This window comes from Tursiops truncatus, chromosome 14 (assembly GCF_011762595.2).
Source record: "Tursiops truncatus isolate mTurTru1 chromosome 14, mTurTru1.mat.Y, whole genome shotgun sequence".
NCBI lineage: Eukaryota > Metazoa > Chordata > Mammalia > Artiodactyla > Delphinidae > Tursiops > Tursiops truncatus.
In genome coordinates, this window is record NC_047047.1 from 10,603,315 (window position 1) to 10,629,366 (window position 26,052).

A 26,052-nucleotide genomic window follows, 5' to 3' on the forward strand; every position below is an offset into this window, starting at 1 on the left:
GATCTTCCCGGACCGGGGCACGAACCCGTGTCCCCTGCATCGGCAGGCGGACTCTCAACCACTGCGCCACCAGGGAAGCCCGAAGACATCAAATTTTAAATTGATTTATATAAAATTCACCTTCTCATCCCTTCCAAGGAAGGTGGATTCTGGAGATGTTGAGGGTGAGCGTTGGTAGGTTTTAAGGGTGAGGAAGAGATAAAAATTGGAGCAAACCAAATAAGATGCCACCGGCAGCTGACTAAGGAAGAGTAGCAAGGCCCAGAGCTGGGGTGAAGGGGAAGGGAGACTGGGAGGGTGAATCAGGGGGGAGCTGAAGAGAGGTGGGCTGCAGGAAGAGACAAGGCTGCCTCGAAGGGGAGAGGCGCAGGAGGTGAGAATCACATCCTACCTGTTTGCAGTTGGGTCTGGGCTTATCTTGGAGGGACACAAGAGGGATGTGAGAACAGACAGATTGAACTGCTCTGTACAAGGGGCCAAATGTGGACGAGAAGTTGGCAAGTTTTCAATAAACAGACTGGCTCGATGAAAACCCAACTTTTCCAGCCATTAGAAGATGGCCCGGCACCTGGTCATGGGAGGAGGTGTTACAGAGTAGAGAGGTATAGATGGGGTTATACAAGATGGTCACGGGGTCCTCTCGAAGCTTAAGGTGAGTCTAGGGAAAGGAATAATAACTTTGTGAAATGCCACAGCAAGTGCAAAGTGAGAGTAAAAGTTATGACGTAGCTGACATTTTTCCAAGCACTGACTCAGTATCGAACTCTGTGTTGAGTTTTACATTTAACACTGGCAGCAGCCTCAGAAATCGGTGTTATCGTTTACCTGCATCTTACAGGTGCGGATGTTGAGACTCAGGGATGCAAACTGAATTAGCCTAAGTCACGTGACTAGTAAGCGGTGGGCTCAACGTCCAAACCCTGGTCTGTGGGACTCCAGCAATAAAAGAAGCAAAGCTCTCAAGGAAAGGTCAAGTGGATAGTACTTAAGAGCGTAAAACAGATGAACAGTCTGGGAGAGAGACCTAACTTATTCATTCTGGTCCTCTTGGCCCTCACCTGAGTGAATCCCTATGTGAATAGAACATGTGGGAGAAATTAATATCAAAAATTGCCAAGTAAAAGAAATAAAACCCATACCTCTAGAGCAGAAAAGCACCACCAAAGATAGCCAACCCTTTGGAGAATGAGCCTATACAATTTGACCTTGAAATGTGCTTAGAGAAGAACCCTGAAGGTGGGCCACACGGAAGCCTCCCTATGATGGGACAGACCTGCCTGGGGGCAGGAAGTTCAAGCCTGAGAGGGGGTCGCCAGGTCTCAGTGGGAGGAGCTGAACTGGTCGTCAGCCTGCCTGACCCCGAGAGCTGCCTTCCGTCGGTGTGGGGGGGGGGACCAAAGAGATCAAGCCATTTAGCAGGCGGAACAGCCCCTTATCACGGGAATAAATGGTCCTGCTCCAAACACCAGGAGCCCCTGTGCTCCCACAAGCATGAGAATCACATGGGTCAAAACATGTAGAGATGAAAGTGTACTTCAGAAAGAGATGTAATACTCCAGCTGGCAAAATTCTGCATTTGCTATATAAAACATGGACCCCAGAATGGTGAAGGTATTTTGTCTTTATAATCAAGAACGATGATATCAACTGGCCAAACATTTCACCCAGCCACTGTCTGCATAATTCATCCATTGGTATGGTTGCGAGTCTTTGAAATGCATCATCATAAATGGGCTGAAGTGTGTTTCCCTCAAATTTATAGGTTGATGTTCTAACCCCCATTCAATCCCTCAGAATAAGACTGTATTTGGAGGTAGAGCCTTTAAAGAGTTGATTAAAGCAAAATGAGGTCGTAGGGGTGGGCCCTAATCCAATATGACTGTCCTTATAAGACGAGGGGGATAAGACACACAGAGAGGTATCAGGGGTGCTCAGGCACACAGGAGGGGCCATGTGAGGACACAGGGAGAAGACGGCCGTCTGCAAGCCAAGGAGAGAGGCCTCAGGAGAAAACAAACCTACCAACACCTTGATCACGGACTTCTGGCCTGCAGAACTGTGAGCAAATAAATTTCTGTTTAAGCCATATAGTCTGTCGTATTTTGTTACATCAGCCCCAGCAAACGAATGCACATTTCCAAATCACTTTGGTTTTTCTATTTGCTTACAAACAGTTGCAAGGTGTCCAGGGTTTGTACCTTCTGGGCCACCGGACACAACGGAGGCCGTGCCAGCCTGCAAATGCTGAGAGGACCCTCAACCCACATGGGCTCAGCCACTTTATGAACTTGGATTTCACAAAACTTAGTATTATCCTCTCAGTGGAATCCTAAATAATAAGGACTATGGAATAGAGCCAAGACTGCCACATCGACAGCACTGAATCACACAGATACACACACGCCCCGTGGAGTTAGTGAGAGAGAGCTGTGGAGAGAAGCAATTGAATCCACGTTGAGCACTGTGACAAGTCCATGATGGTAGGAAAAAAGCGCCCAGCATCCCCAAAAGAAAGACCCCAACTACGCAGTTTGGAGTCATATTCCTTATTCCTGCTATAACATGTTATCAATAAAGAATATCCCAGGGCTTCCCTGGTGGCGCAGTGGTTGAGAGTCCGCCTGCCGATGCAGGGGACACGGGTTCGTGCCCCGGTCCGGGAAGATCCCACATGCTGCCGAGCGGCTGGGCCCGTGAGCCATGGCCGCTGAGCCTGCGCGTCCGGAGCCTGTGCTCCGCAACGGGAGAGGCCTCAACAGTGAGAGGCCCATGTACCGAAAAAAAAAAAAGAATATCCCAAAGGGATCTGGTTCTTTCAAGCCAGGGCATTTTCTTGCTATTCGGAACCAGCAAAATCCACTGCTCACTGAAATGCCTGTCCCGGAATCTCACAAGTTTGCACATCGAGGTTGTTCATAAAGGACTAAGCAGGTAATTCAAACAAACCCTGTGGTTTGGGAGTCACAGTCTGGGCTGCTTAGGTTTCCATTTTCAAGCTCTTCTTCTGGAAGAGCTTCCGGGGCCACCGTGCTTTTCCTGGATGCCTAACAGAGTGACAAATCCCACGGGAGAGAGTTTAGAAACTGCCAGGTGAAGTGAGAGGGGTGCGGGCCCGGCTGGGTCACAGCTAGGGCGGCCAGGGCCCTTTCCACTGTGGCTCTCCGGGGCGCTGAGAGGAGTCCCCCGGAGGGGATTTCAGCCCTGTTTGGGGCAGCGTCAACCATGGCAGAGTGCGTGTCCTGAGGGCTCTGGGGTGAGGGGCCATACTCATCTGCATATTTATGTCACAGCAGGTCTGATCAGGACACACTTTTCCCTTCCTGCTGAGTTCGCCTCTACTTCTGTTCACTCTTTCACCAGCCACATGACAGCCGACACTCATTTCTGGCACCGTCTGGACTCGCCCACCTCCGTGTTCCCACACCTGCTGCCCCCCACACCTGGACGGCCTTCTGTCATCACCACTGCACATCCAGGTCCAAGTCCACCTGCCTCTCAAGGCCTGGTCCAGATGCCGCCTCCTTCACAGGCACCGTGGTCTCAGCGTAAGTCATTCTCCCCGCTGACCTCCAGTTCCTGTGGCCCAAAGCCCCCTGCAGCTTAGGCGTGTACCCCTCACTGTAAGTCGTTTCCACCAGCATTCTTTTCTGACTGATGGTTGCGTCCTCATCAGAACCTATGGTGCTTAATAAAATATCTGTGGGTTTCCACGTCATTCAAATCTCAGTACTTCCTCATTGCCACCAGAAATATTTCCCATAGTATATTCTGGTGTCCTTTATAATGTAAGATGATGATTGTGTCTGCCCCTCTAAGTACGAAAAACCTTCCATCAATCTGTCCTGGTTATATGCCTTGATTGAGGAGGGATTAAAATTTCATGGTCCCAGTGTCTGCATATGAGGGCATATCAGAGCACGTTCACACAGAAATGTGTGCCCGGGATGGGGCAAGAAGATGGGAACGGACAGAGACCGGGTGAATTTCTTTGGGAGACGGTCTGGTAGTGCTGCCTGTGATCCAAACATAAAACCTGGGTTTAGGAGATATTGTTCCTCAACCTTTGTCTCCTGCATGGACACTCAGCCCCAGAACCTGTGACTTCTAAACCACAGGGCTCGCTTTAATCATCTAATTAGTCCTTTATTAAGAACTTCAACGTGCAAATCTGTGAGATTCCAGGGCAGGCAGCTCAGTGAGCAGCGAATTTTGGAGGTTCCAAATAGCAAGAAAGTCCTCTGCTTTAAAAGAGCCACATCCAGGGCTTCCCTGATGGCGCAGTGGTTGAGAGTCCGCCTGACGATGCAGGGGACACGGGTTCGTGCCCCGGTCCGGGAAAATCCCACATGCCGCGGAGCGGCTGGGCCCGTGGGCCATGGCCGCTGAGCCTGCGCGTCCGGAGCCTGTGCTCTGCAACGGGAGAGGCCCGCGTACCGCAAAAAAAAAAAAAGCCACATCCAACTGGAATATGCCTTATGAAGTGCACGTCTGGGACTGCAGTTACTGACCAGCAGTGCTCAGCCATCCATGACTGAAAGGGCCTGCCTATTCCTCCAGCTTCTGCTCGTCACCACACAGTTTCCGCATTGACAACTGGCCAAAGGAGCTGGCCACGCCATGGCGGCCGGCGGGGCACGCTGACACGATGTGCACCTGGCACGCGGGTGTTCCCATTAGGTATTGGTGCCACTCAGCCAGTGCACACGAGAGAGAGAGGGGGAATCCCTCTGCAATCTTCCTGATGCTTGGGTGAGAGAAACTACTTCCACCCCGTGCCCACCCCTCACATGGTCGCAGTCACCCTCCTGACCCACGTGTATAGATGGGCCCAGGTGTTACCATCTGCTCTGAGTTCTCAAATGTCAAGGGTGACATGGGCGGCCTAGAGTTTCACAACTCAGCCAGTTCTCCCCGCTGCCACTTCTGTCTTGATCGCGGCTCTTGTGTACCCATCTGTGCCGCCCGCCCGCCGTGGTCCAGGCCAGTCCTTCCTGGCCACGCACGGCAAGTTTCCGTGCCGAGTGCCTTCTAAGTAGGCTCTGAGTCTCCAGTAGGTCTTCAGTTCTTCCCAGAAAGTCACTTTTCTAAATCACCATCATCCTGTTCTCTACTCCAAACCTTTAAGTACTGCGCACACGCGTGGGCACACACACGCTGCCTGCAGGTGAAAGGCCCAGCACGGTGACCTGGCAATCCAGGCTCTAACAAAGCGCCCAGGCTCCTCCTTGCACCCCGGCCAGCCCTGCAGGCACCACGTGCCACTGTGTTCTGCCGCTGACCACACCACTCCTCCCATATGGGGTTCTTTTCCCATTTAAAAATTTCAATCCAAATGTCACCTCTCTTTCAGCCCATACTAATATATTCCTTCTAATCTTCTATAATATTGAAATGTGTTATCCCAAATTGCATTCACTGGAACTCTGGTTCCAAAAAATAAAAGAGAGGGGGGTTTCCCCACCATCTACCACCTACTGCCTATTTTATGCTATTTTGGATATTTACAAAGCATGGCCAAAGGCTCTGAGAAGTCCTGCAGTAAAAAAAAAAAAAAAAACACTCTTGGATCAACTTGGATTTTCCCACTCTATCCTTGCCTGTAGGCTTTTGGAGGAGTATATCCTTTATTGTGGTCTATACCCTCACCTCCATGGCCACGTTATGAATGACTTGACCCACAGGTGGCCTGAACATGAAAGCAGCAGAGAAGAAGTTGTTCTGAAGCCTCTGCTTCCTAGGGGGGCAACTGCAGCCAGATGTTCTGGGTGTTTCACCATCATGTTGTTGAGCTACCAGATTCCAAGGACCCTGCAGCGGGCTGACCTCAGTGGGCGCTCAGTGGTCACAACGCGATTCATGAAATCCAGGAGAACTCACCTGGGAGCCACGGGTTTAGGAGAATTGGGGCAGGAGCCTGGGGTGTCATCAGGCCCCCTGGTGCTTTCTTTATAACTTGACAGCAAGTTTGTCCCCAGGTAGGGATGCCTGAGCCTAGTGTCCAGGAACATCCCTCTGGGGCGCTCTCAGTGCTGGGTGCGGAGGCCACGGTGGTGTCTTCTGCACAGGGAGGACCACAAGGTAGCAGGACCGTGGGTGCTGAGAGAATCATGAACAGAAAGCACGATTCTCTCAATCTTGAGGGCTCCCCAGGAATGGGTGGGTCAATTGGAAACGTGGTCCAACAGCTCCACCCCCTGGAGTGTGCCTTTTCAGGACAGAGATATAGTCCCTCAGCCTCCTGGACTCTTAGTTCTGGAAGGGAACCTGTTTAGAAGAGCAGGGTTGAGCCATCCATTGAGCAGAGCTCCTGGGCCTCCTGCTGGCAGCCTCCTTTCTCTGTGGGCTCTTCCAGCAGAGAGGACACAGCCCAAGCGCAGGGAGTCATGTGGCTGGAGGTTCTTTCACAGGGGCAGAATTTCTCCGCAAATTCTCTCCTCACCCCCTTCCCCTTCATTTCCGTAAGCTGCTTTCAAGCCATGTTTCATAAATCAGGACCTGCTGTTCCATGAAGCAGCCGTGGAGAGGCCACGTCACCATGGACAAGTCCATTTTGCCTCCCGCAGGCCCTGCCTTCCTTCCATCGGGGGCTCCCTGGAACAGGGTGTGCAGGACTGCAAACGACAGCTGGGCTCCCAGGACAGCGGCTGGGACCTGTTACTTACGTCCAGGCCCAAATTCAGGACACATGGGGCCCAGGGAACAGGCACGGTCCCTTGTTCAAACACTACTAAGAATTTCAAGATGGTGACAGCAGGGCGTTAAACCAGGCACGGACCTTGTGAACACGGGGACCTGTGTGACGCACAGGTCACACAATCCCGTGGTTGGCTCAGCCAATCTCTGCCATGGACCCTGGAGACTAAATAGTCTCACCCTAAGTCTTCACAGTGTTAAGACAGACATCACAGCCTCCCAGGAAGACTTCTCTGAAAGGGGGCTCTCAGGCTGGCCCTCTGGGTGCCCTTAGCAGACCTGACAGCCCCTCTAATCATCTGGTTTGATTCCACCTCCACTTGGTGGGGTCGGCTCTTTCTTATAGATTGTGTCCATACCTGATCGTCATTGATCTGTTTATTTTTGGCCCCAGAAAAATCAGGCTTCTTTTCTACCTTGGTAGCATGTCTACTTTTCCAGGTTCAAGACAAATGTTGTCAATACACAGATATCCATCTGACCCTGATTCTCCCAGCGCCCATGAGTGTCCCAGGAACTGGCCCGGCCTGGCCTGTGTCCACCTGAGCATCTGTGTTCCATGAGCTGGCCGCCCACTGGACACGCTTACTCCAAGCTTCCCCTTAGCCCTCTCCTGACATCCTCTCCCCTCTGCTGTGGCTGTTCTGTCCTCCAGCTGTGTGCACTGTTCATATGTCCCCATTTATCTGCCCCGACCCCTTCCTGTTTCTGTTTCACATTCTCTAAAAGCACCGAGCATCCCTCAGCCCTGAAGTCACAGGATGTTTGAAAAGCAGACGGGTTGTGTCAAAGGTCTCAATCCCACATTCCAACCAAAATCACCTATGTCACCCCCTTCTAACTCCCCCAACCTAAAATCTATAAACTTAAAATATATTTTCAGCAGGAAAAAGTGAACCGCTTCGTAAATGGTGCTGGGAACAATTTCTGGCCATTTAGAGACAAATTTGACAACCCCCCAACACTTCAAATCATAAACAAAAATAAATCCCCATACACTTGGCATTTTGAATCTCGAAAATAAAATTACAAATCACCTGAAGGAAAAAAATATGTGAGAATATTTTTGTCATCTAGAGGTGGGAGCAGACCTTCTAGGCAAGCTAAAACCTCGAGGTCAGGAAAATAATAACAGATTGCACTACGTAAAAATTCAATATTTCTGTAAAAGAAATAAGACACAAGAAACAAAGTAAAATGTCAAGCAACAGACTGGGAAAAAAATACTTGCAGGATATACATCAAAGGTTAAAAATAAGAATATTTGAAGAGCTCTTACAGAATAACAACAAAAATAGGATGGAAGGAAGAAAGGAAGGGAGGGAGGGAGGAAGGGGGAGAAATTAAGAAAAGGAAGGAAGGAAGGGGGGACGAAAGAAAGAAAAGAAAGAAAGAAAGAAAAAGAGGAGGGAAGGAGGGGAAACGGGGCAAAACAGATGAGTAGGCAATTTTTAAAAGAATAATTAGTAAGCCACAGACTTCTCCTTTAAACCAACTCTCCCCAGAACAATCTGCTAGTTTTTACATTTGTTTTTAAAAATCAGCATTTGTGGAGGTTGGGTTTCATCCTTTATATTTTTTGATGCATAGCTACAATTTTATCAGATTTATGCCATAAAACTCTTTAGCAGCAAGGGCAAAATTTAAAGACATCCCTGAATAGAGAGTCCCCTGAAGAGCGACCAGTTGTGCACGACTGCAAGGTAAGCTGACCCCAAAAATGAGGCAAAGGGTGTTCCCTAAAGTGTACTAGTCTAAACGTTAAAGGAGATTAATTATGTTAGAGATTACTTATGCCATTACTAAATAAGTACAGAGGGAAAAGACTGGAAGGAAATATGTGTGAACGGGAAGAGCAGAAAGTTCTAGCAATAGGAATATAGGTGAGCATCACTTTTTCCCCAATCTTAATTTCTAAAGCCTGCACCTGGTGTCAGGACAGCGGTCTGGGTGCTGCCATGGGGTCCCAGCAGAACCCCTTTTCTGTCCTGGGACAGTCACACAGCACCTCTACCTTCAGGTCACCTTCACCTGGCGCATTTGTATTTTCTTCAGATAGTACCTTAAGGTAATAAGCCATTTACGTCCCACAGACGTAGTATTTTTTCCTAAGCAGTTTTTGCTTTGCTTCAAATCGTGCCCTCAATTTTACAATAAGAGAATTATTTAAAAATGTAAAAGCTGGCACTTGTAGCAAATGGTGGCGAGCAGGGGACCCCGGCGGTAGGTGCATCCCCGGCCCAGCCACAAGGGCATCCCGGCCAGCACATGATGCCCGAGACGGGGGCTGTGTACGTGGGCGTCCACCCTGCCGGTGGCCTTCTGTTCTGAGTCTGGGCTCCTGTGGACTTTGAAGTCAAGGTTTCACTTGACGACTACTCATTGCTGAAGGCTCGTCTTGCTGCTAAAATAACTTTCCATGAAATGCTCTGAAAGAAGCTTCTTGACTGTAAATGCTCTTATATGATAAGAAATGCCCATGTTTGTGAGTGGTTACATCTTGTGTAACTGATTGCACCGGGTTTTCGAGGTGAAAACTGCTCACTTTTGTCATTTCCCAAACCTGACATTCTTTCACTATAATGTGGCAACTTCTCGGTTCTTTAAACTATTTTTTTCTTTAAGTTCTCATGAATTGATGGTTCCTGTTTTTCTGAACTGCTTGTCAAACCCATGTTTATGTTAGACTCACAGACACCCGTGCTCAATAACTAGGAAATGCGGCAAAAAATCCCCTCAGAAAATGTGGCTTCCCGGGCACTAGGGAGCCCCTGCCCTCGTCCTGTGAATTTGGAGTGATGCATGTGAACGTGGGCAGAAGGGAAAGGAGCCAGAAAACGACATTGCGGGTGAAAGTTCCGACTGTCGGGGAGGTCCTCGTGTGAGGTTCTCTGCTCACATGGGGCCCATGGGTCAGTCGCGGGCCCTTGGGGGTGACGGCCCCAAACAGCCCCCTATGAGGACACACCCCGTAGGCTACGTGAAGTGATGTGATGTCAATCCCATCACTTACAAAGATGAAGCATGCCTTTCCTTTTCTTTCCTTTTTGACTTTTTATTTAAGCAAATGTAAAGACCAAATCCCATTTTTGCGCCTTTGCCTTTCGGCAGTTCAGGAAGTGAAAACAAAGTGAGAACATCTTATTTGCTTAAATAAACTCTGATTGCCTGCGTCCATCATCCACTCATCTACTCGTGGGCAGATGCTTCTTGAGGGTTAATCCTCGCTGGGCTGGACGCGGATGGAGACCCGCTCCGAGGTACCTCCTTCAGGACCTTTAAGGATGTGCACCGTATCGTATTCATTTCATAGAGCTGCCATCACAAAATGACTGGGGGGCTCAAAGCACGGAAACGTATTATGCCACACTTCTGAGGGCTAGACGTCGGCGATCAAGGTGTCGCAGGGCCACGCTCCCTCGGAAGGCTCCAGGGAAGCATCTGTTCCGAGCTGCCCTCCTCGTCTCTGGTAGTTCCTGGCCACTTTCACACAGCATCCTCTCTATGTGGGTGTCCCAAAAGTCCCCTTCCTATAAGGACGCCAGCCATCGTGGACTAGGGGCCCACCGTACTCCAGGATGACCTCATCTTACCTCACTACATGTGACACGACTTCCAAATAAGGTCTCCTTCTGAGTTACTGGAGGGGCGGGACTTCAACATGTGAACTTGGGGGAGATACAACCCAACCCGTGACACACCCAGAGGCCCTCGACGGTGACTCACAAAGTCGGACTCCTACTCACTTTCGTTATCATTGACTCTGCCCAACTCTTCCCCCAAACTCATTCCCCCGAAAATAAGTCCCCTTCTTAATAAACACCTGTCATGTGCTTTCTCTTCCGTCAGAGTCAATTCTGTGCTGAGAAGGAGTTAAACTAAAGGTATTAAAGAGCGTGGAATTCCCTCCAGCTCAAAATCCTGCTGCTGATTTAAATGGTCCTCGGCAGGAAGGGCCTCTGAGGAAGCCACCGGGCCAGCCTGGCATCTAAAAGAGACAGGGACGGACAGAAGGGCCGGGCCATCCTCTCTCGGCAAAGCTGTCAAACACCCTGGGCCTCTGAGTTGCCTTCTGTCTCCTGAGCCCCTGGCTGCTCTGAGGGTAAAATCCAGCTAGTCCCACAGGCCTGGGGGCTGCCATGAGGACAGCTGTCCATGGAGAAGCTGGCGTGGCTGTGGCCTTGGGCGACTGGCTGGCCTGGGACTCCAGCTACCCCACTTGTCAGCTGTGTGACAATGAGAAGCCCACGCACCACACGGAAGAGCAGCCTCCACTCGCTGCAACTAGAGGAAGCCCGAGCGCAGCAACAAAGACCCAACGCAGCCCGAAATAAAATAATAAATATTAAATTAAAAAAAAATAATAAGCCCCTTTCATTCCACTTTACATTGAATCTGTTAAAAAAAAAAAAAGAAAAAGCAGCACCTCAGAGGGGAAGCAGCGCCTGAGTCAGCACAGTGACTCAGGCGCTGCTCCCCCTCTGAGGAATGGGGGCCTTCGTTTAGGGGGATTCGGTGAGTGACAGCGTGTGAGACACTGGCCCAGAGCAGGTGCTCGTAGAAAGCCAGCCGTGACTGCTTGGGGAAACTTCTCCCACCACAGGAGCGCTGACTTTCACTAGGCGCGGAGGTTTGCTTAGGAGAATTCTGAGATTAATTCTTTGGAACCCGCAATCCCCGTCTCCGGATCTGCCTGTTCTGTAAATATAAGTTGGTGTCAAGGTGACTCCAGGGGTCTGGGACTCTCATGAAGCACAGGGCCTCAGAGTCACTGCTCTCCTTCCTGGTCCTCGGCCGGTTTCCAGATTCTCACCTTGGGGAACGGAGACACAACCCCTGGGAACGTGTCTTAGAGCTGCCCCATCCTGGCAACTCACCCCTCTGGCTCCCTGGGGCTTCGCTGGGGACCGGAGCCCACACGTGCCTTCCCAGAGTGTGAGGGCCTGCCTGCCTGTCCCCTGGACACCTGGGCAAGCTCAGGGCCTCCCCCGCAGTACAGAGAAGAAGGGGACGTTCAGCCAGCCCCGCTGGAACCCCGAGAGCAGGGCTGCTGAGCCCAGCGCCCATAAGCCTATCCTCTCCACACACAAAAGCGGTTTCACAGTCAACGACTGTGATCGTTTTCATGGAAAATAGGAAAGAAAAGAAAAAGACTCTTTCAACTACGTGCTTATATTTGCATAAAGTCTGGATGGATATGTAAGACGCTAAGAATAGGGTCATGGACGGGGGAGGTCAGTGGGAACCAGATGGGAGACCGTGGGAGCAACATGCTTTCCACTGGACAGCTTTTTATAGTTTTATTTCTGAACCTTCTTCGAACACATTAAAGCTGGAAACCTTATTGCCTTATTAAAATCTGCCTTATTGCAGATTAAAAGAGACAACCCATAGGGTCATCTCAAGAGACGCTGAGACACACCAGCTAAACAGCGCCCCCTGTGCACCCCTTTCCAGGTGCCGCCCTCTGGGTGCCTGTGGCCGGAGGGTGCGCCCCTTCACTCACCAACCTCAGAGCACCTGCGAGACTCCCCGCAGCCAGGGGCGAGCTGCCCCAGAAGGGATTACAAAAGAGTTGTCTTCTCTTGGAAATAATGTACTTGAATGATCCTAAAAGCCTTTCATCTGGATGTGCTCTTGGAAAATAGAATCCCTTCTCGAGTGACCGTTCCCGTTCCATCCAAGTGTCCCCCAGTGATGCACTCAGCTGGCGAACACAGAGCAAGTAATGCCCGCTTTGGACCAGCAGACAGAGCCTGGGAGACTCACTTTCTCCCGGGGAAGCTCGTGGTTTGCAGTCACCTCTTGTGCTGCTGGGTGGCAGTCTGCGCTCATTCTGCGTCTCACCTCTCCCTCCGCAGATCTTAACCCTGAGCTGGCACTCCTGGGGACTTCAAAGGGACCGTTCACAGACAGCCACCCGTCTGTCAGGCTGGGCTCAGTGACTCCAGCTTGAAAGGCAAATCTGAAGCCAATCAAATGCATCCAACCCACAAACTCTGAGGATGTGACTATGTACAACGACTGAAACAGCAATCATTTGACAATGGAGCAGTCAAACGTTCTGAAAGTTTAAGGTAACTTACTGCTAGCATCTAATTAACAGCTGCCCAAGAGTTAGCCAGCCTGGCCATAAGCTCCCCATGCTTGAGGATGAGGGAAAGAAAGAACAGAACGGAAGAGAAGGAGGATGGCTATCCATCCGAAGTCTGGCTGAGTGTCTAAATTATTACTGCCTGCACCACCAGTCTATGGGATCACATCACACATCTGCTTGTATGTTCCTCGTCCTTTCATCCACGTGATTGAAACCTGTGCAGCAAGGTAAGCTGTTTACATTAGGCGAGGTGCCCCGGAATGTTAAATGCTGGCAACCTCAAAGACGATCACTAGCGGAGCGCCACAGGTCTCTGCTCCTGGTCTACACTGATTCAAAAGATCTTCCGGTAAAGAAATAAAAGGGATATACCTCTCCAACTGGCAGGTGATGTGAAGCTTTGCATTTTAATTAGCGAATATATGGGCCAAATCTAGAAGATCAAACTAAGGGGAATGTAAAATTTTACTTCTGTTTAAAAAAATCAAAACTAAGTCAGCACCTCAAATGCAAAATGAGAGAGATGTGGCTTTAAACGTGTCCCCACACACAGAGGCAGGGATGCTTGCGGGTCCAACAGATGGGCGTGTTGGCCCCAGACCTCAGCCTAGTATCCCTCACAAGGGAGAGTATGGTGCTCATGTGTAGAGGGACATCAGAGAACTGCAGTCTGTGCCAAGGAGGGCAGCACAGGGTCACAGTTGCTGCATCTTTCAGGAACCACAGGAGGAGGGAAGAGCTTGAATACAAGTGCTGATGTCCGTGCATGTGGAAGGGCTCTGGTGTGGAAGAAGCTGGGGCTCATGTTATCATTCAACAGTTTGGGAGACAGAATAACTGCTCAATGAATGCTAATGAATGTGTTGATTTATGACTATAATTATGATCATGACTATGATGGAGTGGCTTCAGGGGCAGAGCTAGGTCCAAAATGTGCAAATACCAGAAAAGAGGCTTTGGATTAAGCTGTGTCTGGAAGGAGAGAAGGGGTTTAAGTATAGATCAGATGACCCCTTATGCCATAAGGTGTCCCCGTCTTACGCAGTGGTCCCCAACCTTTTTGGCACCAGGGACCGGTTTCGTGGAAGACAATTTTTCCAGGGACGGGGTCGGGGGCAGGGATGGTTCAGGCATTAATGCGAGCAATGGGGAGCGACAAATGAAGCTTCGCTCGCTCGCCCAGGTGCTCACCTGCTGTGCGGCCTGATTCCTAACACGCGGTGGACCAGTACTGGTCTGTGGCCTGGGTGTTGGGGACCCCTGCCTCATGGGGCTCATACAGAGGGACTGTGAGGGTGGTGGGAGTGCCCTTCGAACCCAGGGAACTCCCAGTGGCAAATGAAGCATGTCTTTGTGATGATGATGACTCCAAGTTGGGCTTTGAGTACCTGCCATTGTGGGTCCCCTTTTGCCCATATGCTGTACGAGGACCAGAGACGCTCAGTGACTGGCTCCTGGCCACAGAGCTGGTGAGGAGGAGACAGGGCTCCACTCTAGCTGCCAGATCTGCACAGGAAAAGCAAGCAACACACACACACACATACACCCCTACGCCTCTCAGATCTCCGCTCAAACGTCTTCTCATCAGAGGGACAACTAGAGACCACCCCTTATGTGGGAGACACCCTCGCCCAGCACTGCTGTGCCCCCTCCTCACAATCACATTTGTTCATCCCCTGCCTCCATAGGTCCTAAGAAACATTTGCTGAATAATGAGTGCATGAAAGGATGTTGACATGTACACACTACTGTATTGAAAATATGGGGTTGGCCAAAAAGTTCATTCGGGTCTTTCTATAACGTCTTACAGAAAACCCAAAAGAACTTTTTGGCCAACCCCACAGATAACAAACAAGGACCTACTGTAGAGCACAGGGAACTCTGCTCAATATTCTGTGATGACTTAAATGGGAAACGAATTTGAAAAAGAACAAATACATGTATATGTATAATTGAATCACTTTACTGTATACGTGAAACTAACACAACATTGTTAATCAACTATACTCCAGTATAAAATAAAAATTTTTAAAAAAGGAAAGGATGGACTATTGAATCTCTTTCCCCCAGTGGTCTAGGGCTCCACAGCCATGCTGCCCCTGAGCCTGGAAAAAAAAGCCTGTGGGATTCCTCGGATGCCGAGGTTGGAGTGGATGGACCACTGCTGGGGTGGAGATCTGGGGCCCAAAGAAAGGTCAGGAGTAAATGGCATATGAATCATCTACGCCTTAATTTAAACAAAAAAAAAAGGGGGGGAAATTAAAACAGGTAAATGGCAAAAAGGCATCAATTCCAAGCTAATACTATAAAACACTATGTGTGGCACTTTCCTAAGAATTTCTCATGAAGGAACTCCTTTCATCCTCGAAACAATCCTCTGTGCTCATTGCTCCTGCTCCCATTTCACAAATTAGGAAACTGAGGAGGCACAGATGACTTGCCAGGCAGTGTGCAGCACACTAATTGGAGGTCCAGCTCCAGCAGCTGCTTCATCATAGTGCCCCACAGCCTCCCCACCGACAGACGTTCCGCGAACCGAGAGCAAACGGCACTGGGCCTGGGGGAGCCGCCAGGAGCGAAATCTTGGAATTTGAGGGGGGTGCCTCAGGGGAGGGATGGCAGTGCGTCTCAGCCCACGATCCCATACGTGAGCAAGGACATCATCTGTGCCCGAGAGAACGTATGCTGTGCCGAGAGCTGCAAGGCCGGGGACCGAGGTTTGCCATCTTCCCCCCGGGTAGATCATCTCCCCCCACTGCTTGAGTGTTTCTTGTCAACGATGGCTGAACACAGTTTAATGCTTCTCTCTTAAAAAGTCAAAAGAGTCAAAAGACACACTTGGGGGATGTGTAGGAGGCCAGTGACAGGAACCACGCCTGAGCTCAGTCCCTGGAATGGCTTCACGCAAACAAAACAAAGGATGCCTATCCCCAAACGGGAAGGTTCACTATCAAACATGCACAGACGGTCAGGCTGTGCGCTCCTCACCTGAGGCCCCTGCAGCTCGAAAACGCCATCAACCCCACTGGCAGAAATGCTCCAGGGGTCAGGCACCCAGCCCCGGCTTCCTCCTGGACAGGTCCCTCAGCTGGGACCCTCGAGCCCCTGAGAGTCACTTGGGGTTTTATCCCCCAGAGATGGGGATATTGAGGCTCACGGCCACTGGTGGCAGAGGCCCTGGCCCCCCACCTGCCTGGCCCACAGCTCCTGGCTGAAGGGTTCTCCACCTGGGAGGGACACCCACCCTCCAGGGGACCTCAGCACACGCGGTGCCCAATTCTGAACTTTCACCCCAGTGCCACATCCTTCCTCAGGGTGACAGCCCGACTCTCAAAGCTGCCCGGATTAGGAAAACAAGCTCTAGATCTGTGCTGTGCAATAGGGTAACCACTAGCCACATGTGGCTATGTGCCCTTACATTTAAATTAATTGAGAGCTTCCCTGGTGGCGCAGTGGTTGGGAGCCCGCCTGCCGATGCAGGGGACGCGGGTTCGTGCCCCGGTCCGGGAAGATCCCACGTGCCGCGGAGCGGCTGGGCCCGTGAGCCGTGGCCGCTGAGCCTGCGCCTCTGGAGCCTGTGCTCCGCAATGGGAGAGGCCACAACAGTGAGAGGCCCGCGTACCGCAAAAAAAAAATTAATTGAAATGAAGTAAACATTTAAATTCAGCACCCAGTCACACTAGCCACATGTGGCTGCAGTCACTCGTTGGACGGCTTGCCCTGGAGGTTTGGGAAGCCACAGAGGACACCATGTGACTCCCGTGGGTCCCCCGAGCGTCTTCTGTTTCTTCCCCTCTGTTATCATGGCCAAGACGGAGGCCCAGGTTAGAAGAGGTCCAGCAGCAGGCAGCACAGGCATGCAGAAGGCACTCCCACCGGACACAGCCGAGGGCAGCTACAGGGCCTGGGAGCTCACGCCAAGACCCCAGGAGCGGTGGCGCACCTCCAGGCAGGGCTCTGTGGTCAGGCGACAGAGCCCCAGGTCATGCGGGTCCCCATTCGGCTGGACCAGACCCTGAGTAGCTCTGGGGCCAAGTCTTCAGCGTTGAAGCAGCAGTGCTGGCGGCCGCCTCAGTGGACTCCCCCCACCTCCAGCCCCGGTTTTCTGGAACCGGGTCACCCCAGGATTGTTTGATGATACCAGGACAAACAGGGATCCCTAATCATAAAAGAATCTGAATTCCCCAACAGGCAGGTCGAGGGGGTAAAGTAGGGGCAGGGTAAGCTTGGAACAGATTTAACGTAATTTAGAGATTTGGAGAATAAAGGAGAGTTCCAATTTTGATGCCTCAGCATTGGAGGCTGAAACCCTTACCCCCTGAACAAACCCATTGAATGAGTGGAGCGATTACAGGGAGAACGAGGAAAGGGGAAGTAAAAATGGACACGGGGTAGATGACTCTGCTCTGAGAATCCTCATCTGAAAACCCACATCGTCATTTCCAAAGCTGACTTGAGGCTCACCAGCTATGCACAATAGGCCAGACCCGCCTGCCACCCTCAGAGGCACTGCCAGGGTCACCCGTAGTCCAAAGGACCACCCACAGTCTAGAGAGCCACCCATAGTCCAGGGGATCACCCACAGTCCCGGGGACCACCCACAGTCCAGACGCCATCCCCCCCGCCCCCCGCACACCGGGACCAGCCTCCATTCTCCAGGACGAGGCCCTCCCAGGGCCTTCCTCTGCACTGGGCACACAGGGGACAAGGCCTTGGGCCCATAATGCTCTCAAAATAAAATAGTTTATTTTCACATCAGAAGAAAAACCTGAATATAATGAAATCGAATATATAATAATAAATCCAGTCTGGATGACGTGCATCTTTGTACCAAGACAGTCATGATACTTTTTTGCATCAGGAAGGGCCCACGAAGGCAAAAGCACCCGAGGGCCATGGAAGTCACTCTGCAGCCCTGAGCCTTTGCCTGTTATACCAGAGATATGAAATGCAGCTGCACACAGAAGGGACCCTGACGACCCTATGGACCCTCCTCGTTGACCCACAGATTGAATTTCTCCACCAGTGATTTCTCCCACCTCTCTCTGCGTCATGCAGGTAAACCCACTCCAAAAAGAGTCACATCTCCAGGTAAAGCTCCTGGCCTCCCAAACCTGCTCCATCCGCTGGCTCTGCCAGCCTTAGCACTGGCTTCCTTCCTCCAAATTGTCTTATGGTTTCAAGGAGCCTGCTGGATTTCCAGCCATCACCTCTGCATTCCACAGAGGAGGAAGGAGGGACCTGAGGGGAAAAGGTTAAGCCTCTTAGATGTCAAGGTCCTTTAAGGAGCCTTCCGAAAATCCCCAGCTACCCCACTGCAGACTATGTCTTCCACTGGCTGCCCCATCTATACAGGAGCTGGAGGAAGAAGGCCCTGGGAGGCAGGGCAAGCAAAGCACAGGAGGGGCCTTAGGTCCAAGGTGGGGTAACAGCAGACACTCCTCCTCCCCCCAATCCTTCCTGTCCTCATGCATCCTCCTGGCCCTGATTGTGTCACTAGATAACAGGCAGTTGTGTGGAGTGGAGAATGTGACAGTTTCCCCTTCTCTCGCCTTTGATCAGATTGAGTGATGTGACTAAACTGTAGCCCCTTGAAGCCCAACCTCTTCTACTTCAGCCATTCTGCTCTTCGCTGGAACCCTGCCCAGCCTTTGAAGCCAGGTCTGGGCAGTTTCCCTGCTGCACCCTCAGGACTGGAAGGGCGTGGTCCTGACTCAGGAGGCCGAGTAGCTGGCTGTGAGGAAAGGGGCGAGTCATGAGCCCAGACATAGCTGAGATTCCTGGTGTGTCCCCTAGTGGGGAGGTGGGGGGGGGGGAAGAATGCTCAGCTTGGATTCTCTAATGCGTCTTCCCCAGGCAGGAGGTGCTGTCAGAGGTGAGGCCTCCCCGCTTCCCTGGGCTGGTCTCCTGGGGCACCTATGGCGGCCTGACCTTATTGGACTTATTTATATCTATTTCACCAGAAAGATATAAATAGGAGAGACCTGTCTGCCGGTTCACATCTCTGGGTCCAAGAACCAGACGGTTGGGTTCGAAGCCAAGCTCCTCTACTTACTAACAGCGTGACCTTACTCACCTCCTTAAACCCTCCTGTGCCCCAAGTTCCTCATCTGGGTGATGGGGACGATACTTGATAGAATCTGCACACTAAGTGAGGTCATATGTACAAAGCTTCCTTAACCACGCCTGCTACCAAGTCAACACTCCAAAAACAAAGCAGTGCTCGAATTATCATTATTTTATTGGGTAAATGAGAAATATTTGCTAAATGCATGAATGAAAGGAAATCCTACTTAGATATAACAAAAAAATCAAACAAGTGATTTCTGTCCCTTTGAATGTCTCCTCCAGTTGTTCAAAGTCCTTGAAGCCGTGGTCTCTTTGTACCCCCCTCCTGATACTTCCAGTGAGAGCAACGTGTTATTTCATGTCTGCTTTTTGCCCCTCTCATATCCTTTCTCCCCTGCTTCCTGTGTTGTCAACAACCCCTGTTGTCAGGGGCAGCAATGTGCCCAGTTAAAAAACAACATTTCCCAGGATCCTCTACAGATAGGGGGCCAAAGACTTAGGCAGAAAGGGTTCCTTGGGGATTCTAGGAAGGCTCTTTAAAGGAGCCTGACATCTAGGGTTCTTAGCCTTTTGCCCCCACCTCCTTCCTTCCTCCAGTGTGGAATGCAGAGGTGATGGCTGGAGCTCTAGCAGCCTTCATAAAACCATAAGACTATGTTGAGGAAGGAAGCCAATGCTAAGGATGGTAGAGAAGAGAGATGAATGAACTGACTGCCCTTTGACCTTCATCCTGGACAGACAGCTTGCTTTGTCTGTTTCTACCTGAGAGAAAGTAAATCTAACACTTGTTGGAGGTACTGTTACCTTGTAATTTCCCTTTACACCCCTTTATATCCAGCTGAACTGATAGAAACCCATGCATCCCTCTCACATTCTGTAAATGATTTGTCCAGTGAGAAAAGCTAAAATGGTACATTTCTGCCATCATTAAAAATTCCAATGTTTTAAGTATGACACATTTTTGAAAGGACAGGGCGGCTAGAAGGGCTGAAAGTCCCTGCAGCAGAAGTCTTTCCTCGCAGGATAATCAAACCTGAAAGCAAAAGATAAGCAAGAAAACTGTAATGGATAAGACCGGCCATCACTGTTAGCTTTTCCAATTATACAAGATGCAATAAAACCAGCTTTTGTTGTTGTTGTTGAATCAGAGTAATCCTCTGAGAACAGCCAAGCATCCCACCCACCCCTCCTTCCTGTGGCCTCGACTTCCTTCTGATCTGTTGTCGGCTTCTCCCTGCCTGAGCTCTGTGGTCTAACCAGAACCCTCCTGAGTCTGGTAGGAGCCCAAACCCTGCCCCGCAGCACCGCCCCGCCCACGGCGCTGGGCAGAGGGTCCTCTGGCTCATGGCACAAGTGGCAGCTGCAGGGAAAAACTCCCCACAAAGCGACGCCATTTGAGACTGACATACACGCTGGAGCCAGTGCCCAGGATGCAAAGCCTGAACTCAGAAAGGAGATGGACAGTGCACCTGGCGCCTTACTTTGACGGGGCCGTTCTGGAGAGGGCAGACGGAGCAAAAGGATACACTTCTCTTGGACCCCTGCAGAATGACTGTAAAGATATGGCTTTTGAGACTTGAATACCTCCAGAATCAACAAGGAAAGGTCCTGTTATGTTCCCCCGGGTTTTAGTTTTAAGTGTGTCTTACTTAATATTTTCAATATGAGTCAGCTCCATATACTATGATGATTTTCAAATAACCAGAAGTTGACTGTAGCTGGCTTTAAGACAGGAAGCACGAGTACAGAATCCAGCTGCTTCCACCCCGGGGGCAGGTCTGAATTCAGTGGTCCTGTATTTTCTGGCTCGTGACCTCTGTCTGCTGGATGATGAACTCTCCTGGGCCCCTGCTTTTCCTGACTCTCCTCTCCTGATGGGGGTAAGGGGCTCTCCCGTCACCAGTGCGCTCCTTGAAGCAATTGCTCTGCCTGATACGCCCGCCTGGGAATCCTGGACCTCCAGTGAGTTGAGTAACTGGCCATCCTTTCTACCTTCCAGGGTGGGTATGTGTGTATGTTGGGAGGAGGGGGTTAAAGGTAATATACAGAAAGTTACTACCATATGGTTGGAGCTGAATGAAATGGGAGCTGTTCTCACTGTGATGATGTGAAGGGTAAGTATGATGATGATGATGGTCATGATGATGGTCGTGACATCTAGAACCCCAGGTATTCCTGGAGAGAACCAAGAAGCACTTCCCATTCACCTAATCAATAAATATCCTGCAAATACAGAACATGCCATGTAATTCATGACACAGACGGGATCTTACTTCGGGGGCATGAGAGCCAATTCCTTCTGGATTCCCAGGGTTCAGGGCCCAGGGAGAGATGGAAAGGCATGTGGGTATATTTCTAAATCACTGAATGTGTACTTAACGGCTGTCCAGTCTCCTTGTAACTTGTGTGCCAATTATCACTGATTTTTACAAGGCCCCTCGAGGGTGGTGCTATTATATTCCCATTTCACGATGATGAAGGTTGGACACCAAGAAGTTAAGAAACTTGCCCAAACTGCCAAACAGAGGGACACACACACACACACACACACACACACATACACACACACACACCCCTATCGGGTACCATGGAAACCCTGTGGCAGGAGGTAATGAGAGCCCAGGTCGGGGTGTTGACTAGGAGTGGAGAGTGGGGGACCAGGCCAGCAAGCCATAGCCAGTCCCCAGGTTGAGGATGCCACGACCCTAGGGCACCGGGCGACTTCCAAATGTCATCAAACTCTCAGCATTTGTTTGTTTGTTTGTTTGCTTTTGATGTAGATGTCCTTTTAAAACGTCTGCTCAGTTTCTATCGTAGAATGTTTCCCTCTTTACTCCCTGCCTGCATCCACACTTAGAATCAGCATCTTTGGGTAGTTAGAAACACATGACCACGCAGCAAATCACGTTACTAAATGCTCTCTTTTCAGACCTAGCCGTGGCCTTATTTCTGACCTTTTTAAATGACTCTTTCTCCTGATTACAGAAATGATAACAGCAGTTCATCACAGGCTTGTGTCTCATGGGTAAGAGACCAGTGGACCTCTAGCATCCATACAACTGCCTGACTTCTACAGGACAGAATCAACGTCTAGGATAAAATCAGCCACTTCAAAGCCACTTCCCAACAGTGCTTATCCGGGAGGATTTAAAGACAGTGATAAACACAAGTTTGATACCTGGTGTGGTCTCTGAAACGAGGACAGGAGAAAGTGCAGGTAGACATGGAACACAGAGGCACCTCCTAAGGCATTTCTCCTCTTACGGGCTCTTCTCTCCATGAAGATGGCATTTCTCTGAGCACTTATGAAGATGACTCACCAAGAAAAGGACACCGGGCAGGTCTCCCACCTTGGAAACCCCTGGTCTCTGCCTGGCTGGGGTCCCAAGCTGACACTTGCATGGCTGTGGCTCAAGCTTTGGAACACCGCTGATCCCACTGGAATCGCAGGATCTTGCTTGAAAATGTCAAGACACTAACTCGGGGAGCCCAGATACCTTTAGGGTACAGGTAAGCAGAGAAGCTAGCAGAGCTAACGTTGAGGGGGTCCCTTCTGAGTCCAGACCCTCTTCTACGCACTTGGCAGACGCTGGTTCTCTGAGTCCTCCCAGGCGTCCCCTGAAACGGGTGGTGTCACGCACGGTCTGGAAGCCCAAGGCTATCAGAGCCTTGAGACATGAGGGTTCATCAGGGCCTGTGACCCAAAGAATACGGGATCCCTGACAACAGTCATCAGAACACAAGAAATCAGTCCCGGGCAGGTCAGCAGAACTTAGTGGGGGGGGATGGATTCAAACAGGCCTGCACTGGGCCCTTGAGCTGCTAGCCGGCAACCCAATCATTAATTTTTTTAAAATTTTCTTAATAGTTTTCTCATTTTATAGATAAGAAGGATAAAACCGGAGGGAGGTTTTCTTCCTCGGAATCCCGCTCTCGGATTTTAAGCTGACAATCTTCCCACGCCACGTGTCACCTGCAGAACTTGGGCTTTGAAGCTCACATGGTGACCGCCTCTCCCACTGGGTCCCTCGGCCAGGACAGCTTCAGCCCTGGGCCACGCCAGCCTCTCATAAACTCTGGATTTTTAATTGAACCAACCGTATACTCAACCAATCCGGTCATGGCATAACCTAAAAACCATCAACGTCAGCCAAAGGAGATGGTCCGGCACAGGGAACCCCTCCAGCCACACATGGTAGAACTGGGACCGAAGCTGGAGACGTCACCAAAACAGGGGAGGCATCCAAAGTTGGTTTTAACGGAAGACGCAACAGCTGAATCCTCCTAGAGGGGGCCCGCCAGCCACCACACGGGTGCTGGGGGCAAATCGAATGTTCTCTCAGCTGCTCCAATTTTAGAAATCAGATGCTGACTCATTATTAACCCAGGAAGCCCACACACTCAAATGACTGTACTGAAAAAGCTCTGTCATACCCTGCTTACTGATGTGCAAATTTTTAAGCAAATTTGAAAATTGTTTACCATAAGGTATTTATGACATTTTAACCGTTTCATTTACAGTAACCAGACGACATTCGAAAAAAAAAAAAAAGTTTCCTGTATCTTACTTGACAGTAAAGTTAAGCTTTATCAGAATGTTAACAGCTTGAGAAACACACACCGAAGTCAAGTCAGGTCTCAGAAGCACTCAATTCCCCCTTCCTCACCCCCTGCCCCCCAGTCCGCGGCATCATTTTCTTTCTGATTTTACTATTGTGTGTGACTTTCAGTGTTAAGGAAAGGCGAAAGACACCAGATAAGCTCCCGGAATCTTTCTCATGCTCGTAGAGAGAAAAGCCAAAATTCTGCCTCTTTATTGTATTTCTTGCACTAAACGTGGGCAGCTCAGACCACGCGGCCAGAAATTGCTCAGAAGCTGTCTTTCCTCCACCTCTGAGAAGCGGAAGCCAGCCCGGCCTCAGCACCCCTGAGTTAGTCACCCACCTCCACCTCTGAACTTCCCTTCGGCTCCACAGAGGAGTCTCAAACAGCTTTTAAACCAGCCAAGCATCACTGTCTCCTCGGTAATACAGGATGAACATTCTCACAATGAACCGCTAAGAAACTCCAAACAATCAGGCTCACAGACAGTAGCTACAGGGACAGGGCAGAGAGCCACCTTTCTAAAGCCAAAGATCTTCAACGTCTGAACGAAACACAGTATCCGCTCCAAGACCCCCTCAGCTTTCCTAGAGCTGAGACTCTGAGGCAAAGTGCAGAAATGAACATGAAAGTGACAGAAACCTACTCACCAGGGAGAAGCTGTGGGCTCCACCTTCCCAGGACCAGGCTGTGAAGATGTGAAAACAGATGCTGGCTCGGGCACAGCCCGCCTGGAATGTCAGTTTGAAACTTAAAAAGCAACGACCATACAGTCAGTTATTTCCCTCCATTCCCAATGATGTCCACACGATTGAGACTCAAAAAAAAAGGCGCACACCTCAATCTTCATTCTCATTGGAACGAGATGACTCATGCTGACTCACAGCCACCACTTCCTCTCCCGACATTCTCTTCATACTTGTGAGCTGGGCTGGTCCCGTTCCCAGGGTCTTTGCAGCCCTTCCTGGAAGAACAGCCTTCCTGACCCCGGCGAGCAGACCCGGCCACTGCCCTACATGTAGCCCTGGGAGCCTACACTAGGGAAATGCTTTATTTAGGAGATCTGGGAACAGCTGAAATAGAAAATGCATGAACTTCCTATGCATTTGAACCTCCGATAGACACTGAAATTTTGTAACGGATTGCAAAACTCCTGCAACTAAACTGCTCTTTCAGAGCATTTCAGGGGGAGAGAGGAATGAGGTATTATCTTCTTCTACCAGGAGGTTAGTTTGCCCTTAGTCATGCTTATTTCAGTGCATGTTTTCTCCTGAACCTCTTCCTCTGATAGAGTAATAAATCACGGGCTCTAAAATCATGATCTCTTCAAAGCTATTTATTAAGACGTTGGATGCCCTGTTTTTAGGATCAAGCGATGTACAAAATCTCTTCAGTCCATCTTTCAGGCTTCAAGACCAGATTTGAATATTCAAGTCCCAAGGGATGAAATGAAAGTAGAACCCTGGCAATTTTAAAAACCGTTGATGAATGTTTCCATGCAAGAACGGAGACCAGCTTCAGCCTCCCAGTTTTCTTTGGAATGATCCCGGGGGTGGGGCGGCTTTCCACAGCTTCCCACATTTTTAAATTATGAGAGGCAACGGAAGAGCAGACTCTGTGTGATGTTGAGCAACCAGGAAGCGTGGCTGTGGCTGCCGTCAGGCCCACCCTGGTTTCTGGAGGGTGACCCACGAAAGACCACGGGTGAACACTGGTGCCCTTCACCCTTTCTAACTTAGTACCTATCACCGTGCAGGCCACACTCTGATACCCCGAAAGCACAGAGGGCAAATGAGGAAATGATGCTCTGGAAGAGGACGGAAGACCCAGGCCAGCGGCATCTGTGTGCACCCGGGAGGGGTCAGGAAACCTATTCTCCATTTACAGCTGGATTCATTTTAGGGAAATGATACTTGTTCATGACTCTAGATCGCAGTTCTTTCAACAGGACAATCGGGGCATTTTCTATCAGACAACACCAAGTGCTCTGAGGTCCCTGTGAAAGTTGCAGTCTATTAGTCAACTGGCCAAATATTCGTGTTTCTGGCAGTGTTTTGATTTTTTTCCAGGAGAGTGGAAAGCCTGTTGGCTTTCTTCTGGAATTTCAGAACAGCTATGTTGTGCAATTCGTTGCAGTGTGTTTTCTTTGGGGGGAGAGTGGGAATGGGGGTGGGTGCGGTGGGCTTGTGAGAAGCCTGTCCTAAAGGGACATATCTTAGGACATGAGGGTCTGGCAGCCCCACGAGAAGCAGGCATTGATGCCAGGAGGCTGTGAGTGCTATTGAAGCAGGGACTACGAATTGTTATTTTTGTGCGATATGTAGAAAGCCAGCCTCTACTTATGAAGACTTGTATTAGGTCAACTCATTAATCCCTGGGGGAACTGAAAAATTATTAATTGAAAATAAAACACCAGGAATGAATTAAAGAAATTTGAAATAGTTGGGAAAGGTAGGCTCCAAGGGACAGCCACTCCCTCCTGCCGGAAGTGCCCTACCAGAGGCGTCATTGCTTTACCAGTGGTTTCTTCCTCAGCCACGCTGTTTCGGTGAAGCTTCCGGAGTCCTCCAGGGCAAGGCCTCCTCTTATAG

The 26,052-nt window shown here is 50.2% G+C and overlaps 2 long non-coding RNA genes across 12 annotated transcripts in view; one reads left to right on the forward strand and one right to left on the reverse strand.

Annotated features, from left to right (window-relative positions):
• Positions 1–24,485, reverse strand: part of LOC109549293 (uncharacterized) — a 136,772-nt gene extending 112,287 nt beyond the window's left edge. For 2 of the 11 annotated variants that reach the window (XR_004521705.2, XR_002175541.3), the window contains exon 1: positions 24,112–24,481. This is a non-coding gene — a long non-coding RNA (uncharacterized lncRNA). Of the gene's footprint in view, positions 1–24,111 lie in introns of all 11 variants that reach the window. The other 9 variants (XR_002175537.3, XR_002175536.3, XR_002175540.3 and 6 more) reach the window with 8 other exon arrangements.
• Positions 20,215–24,254, forward strand: LOC141276307 (uncharacterized). Its single transcript, XR_012325602.1, has 2 exons — positions 20,215–20,821; positions 21,845–24,254. It is a non-coding gene; the product is annotated as an uncharacterized lncRNA (long non-coding RNA).
• Positions 24,486–26,052: the final 1,567 nt, after the last annotated feature.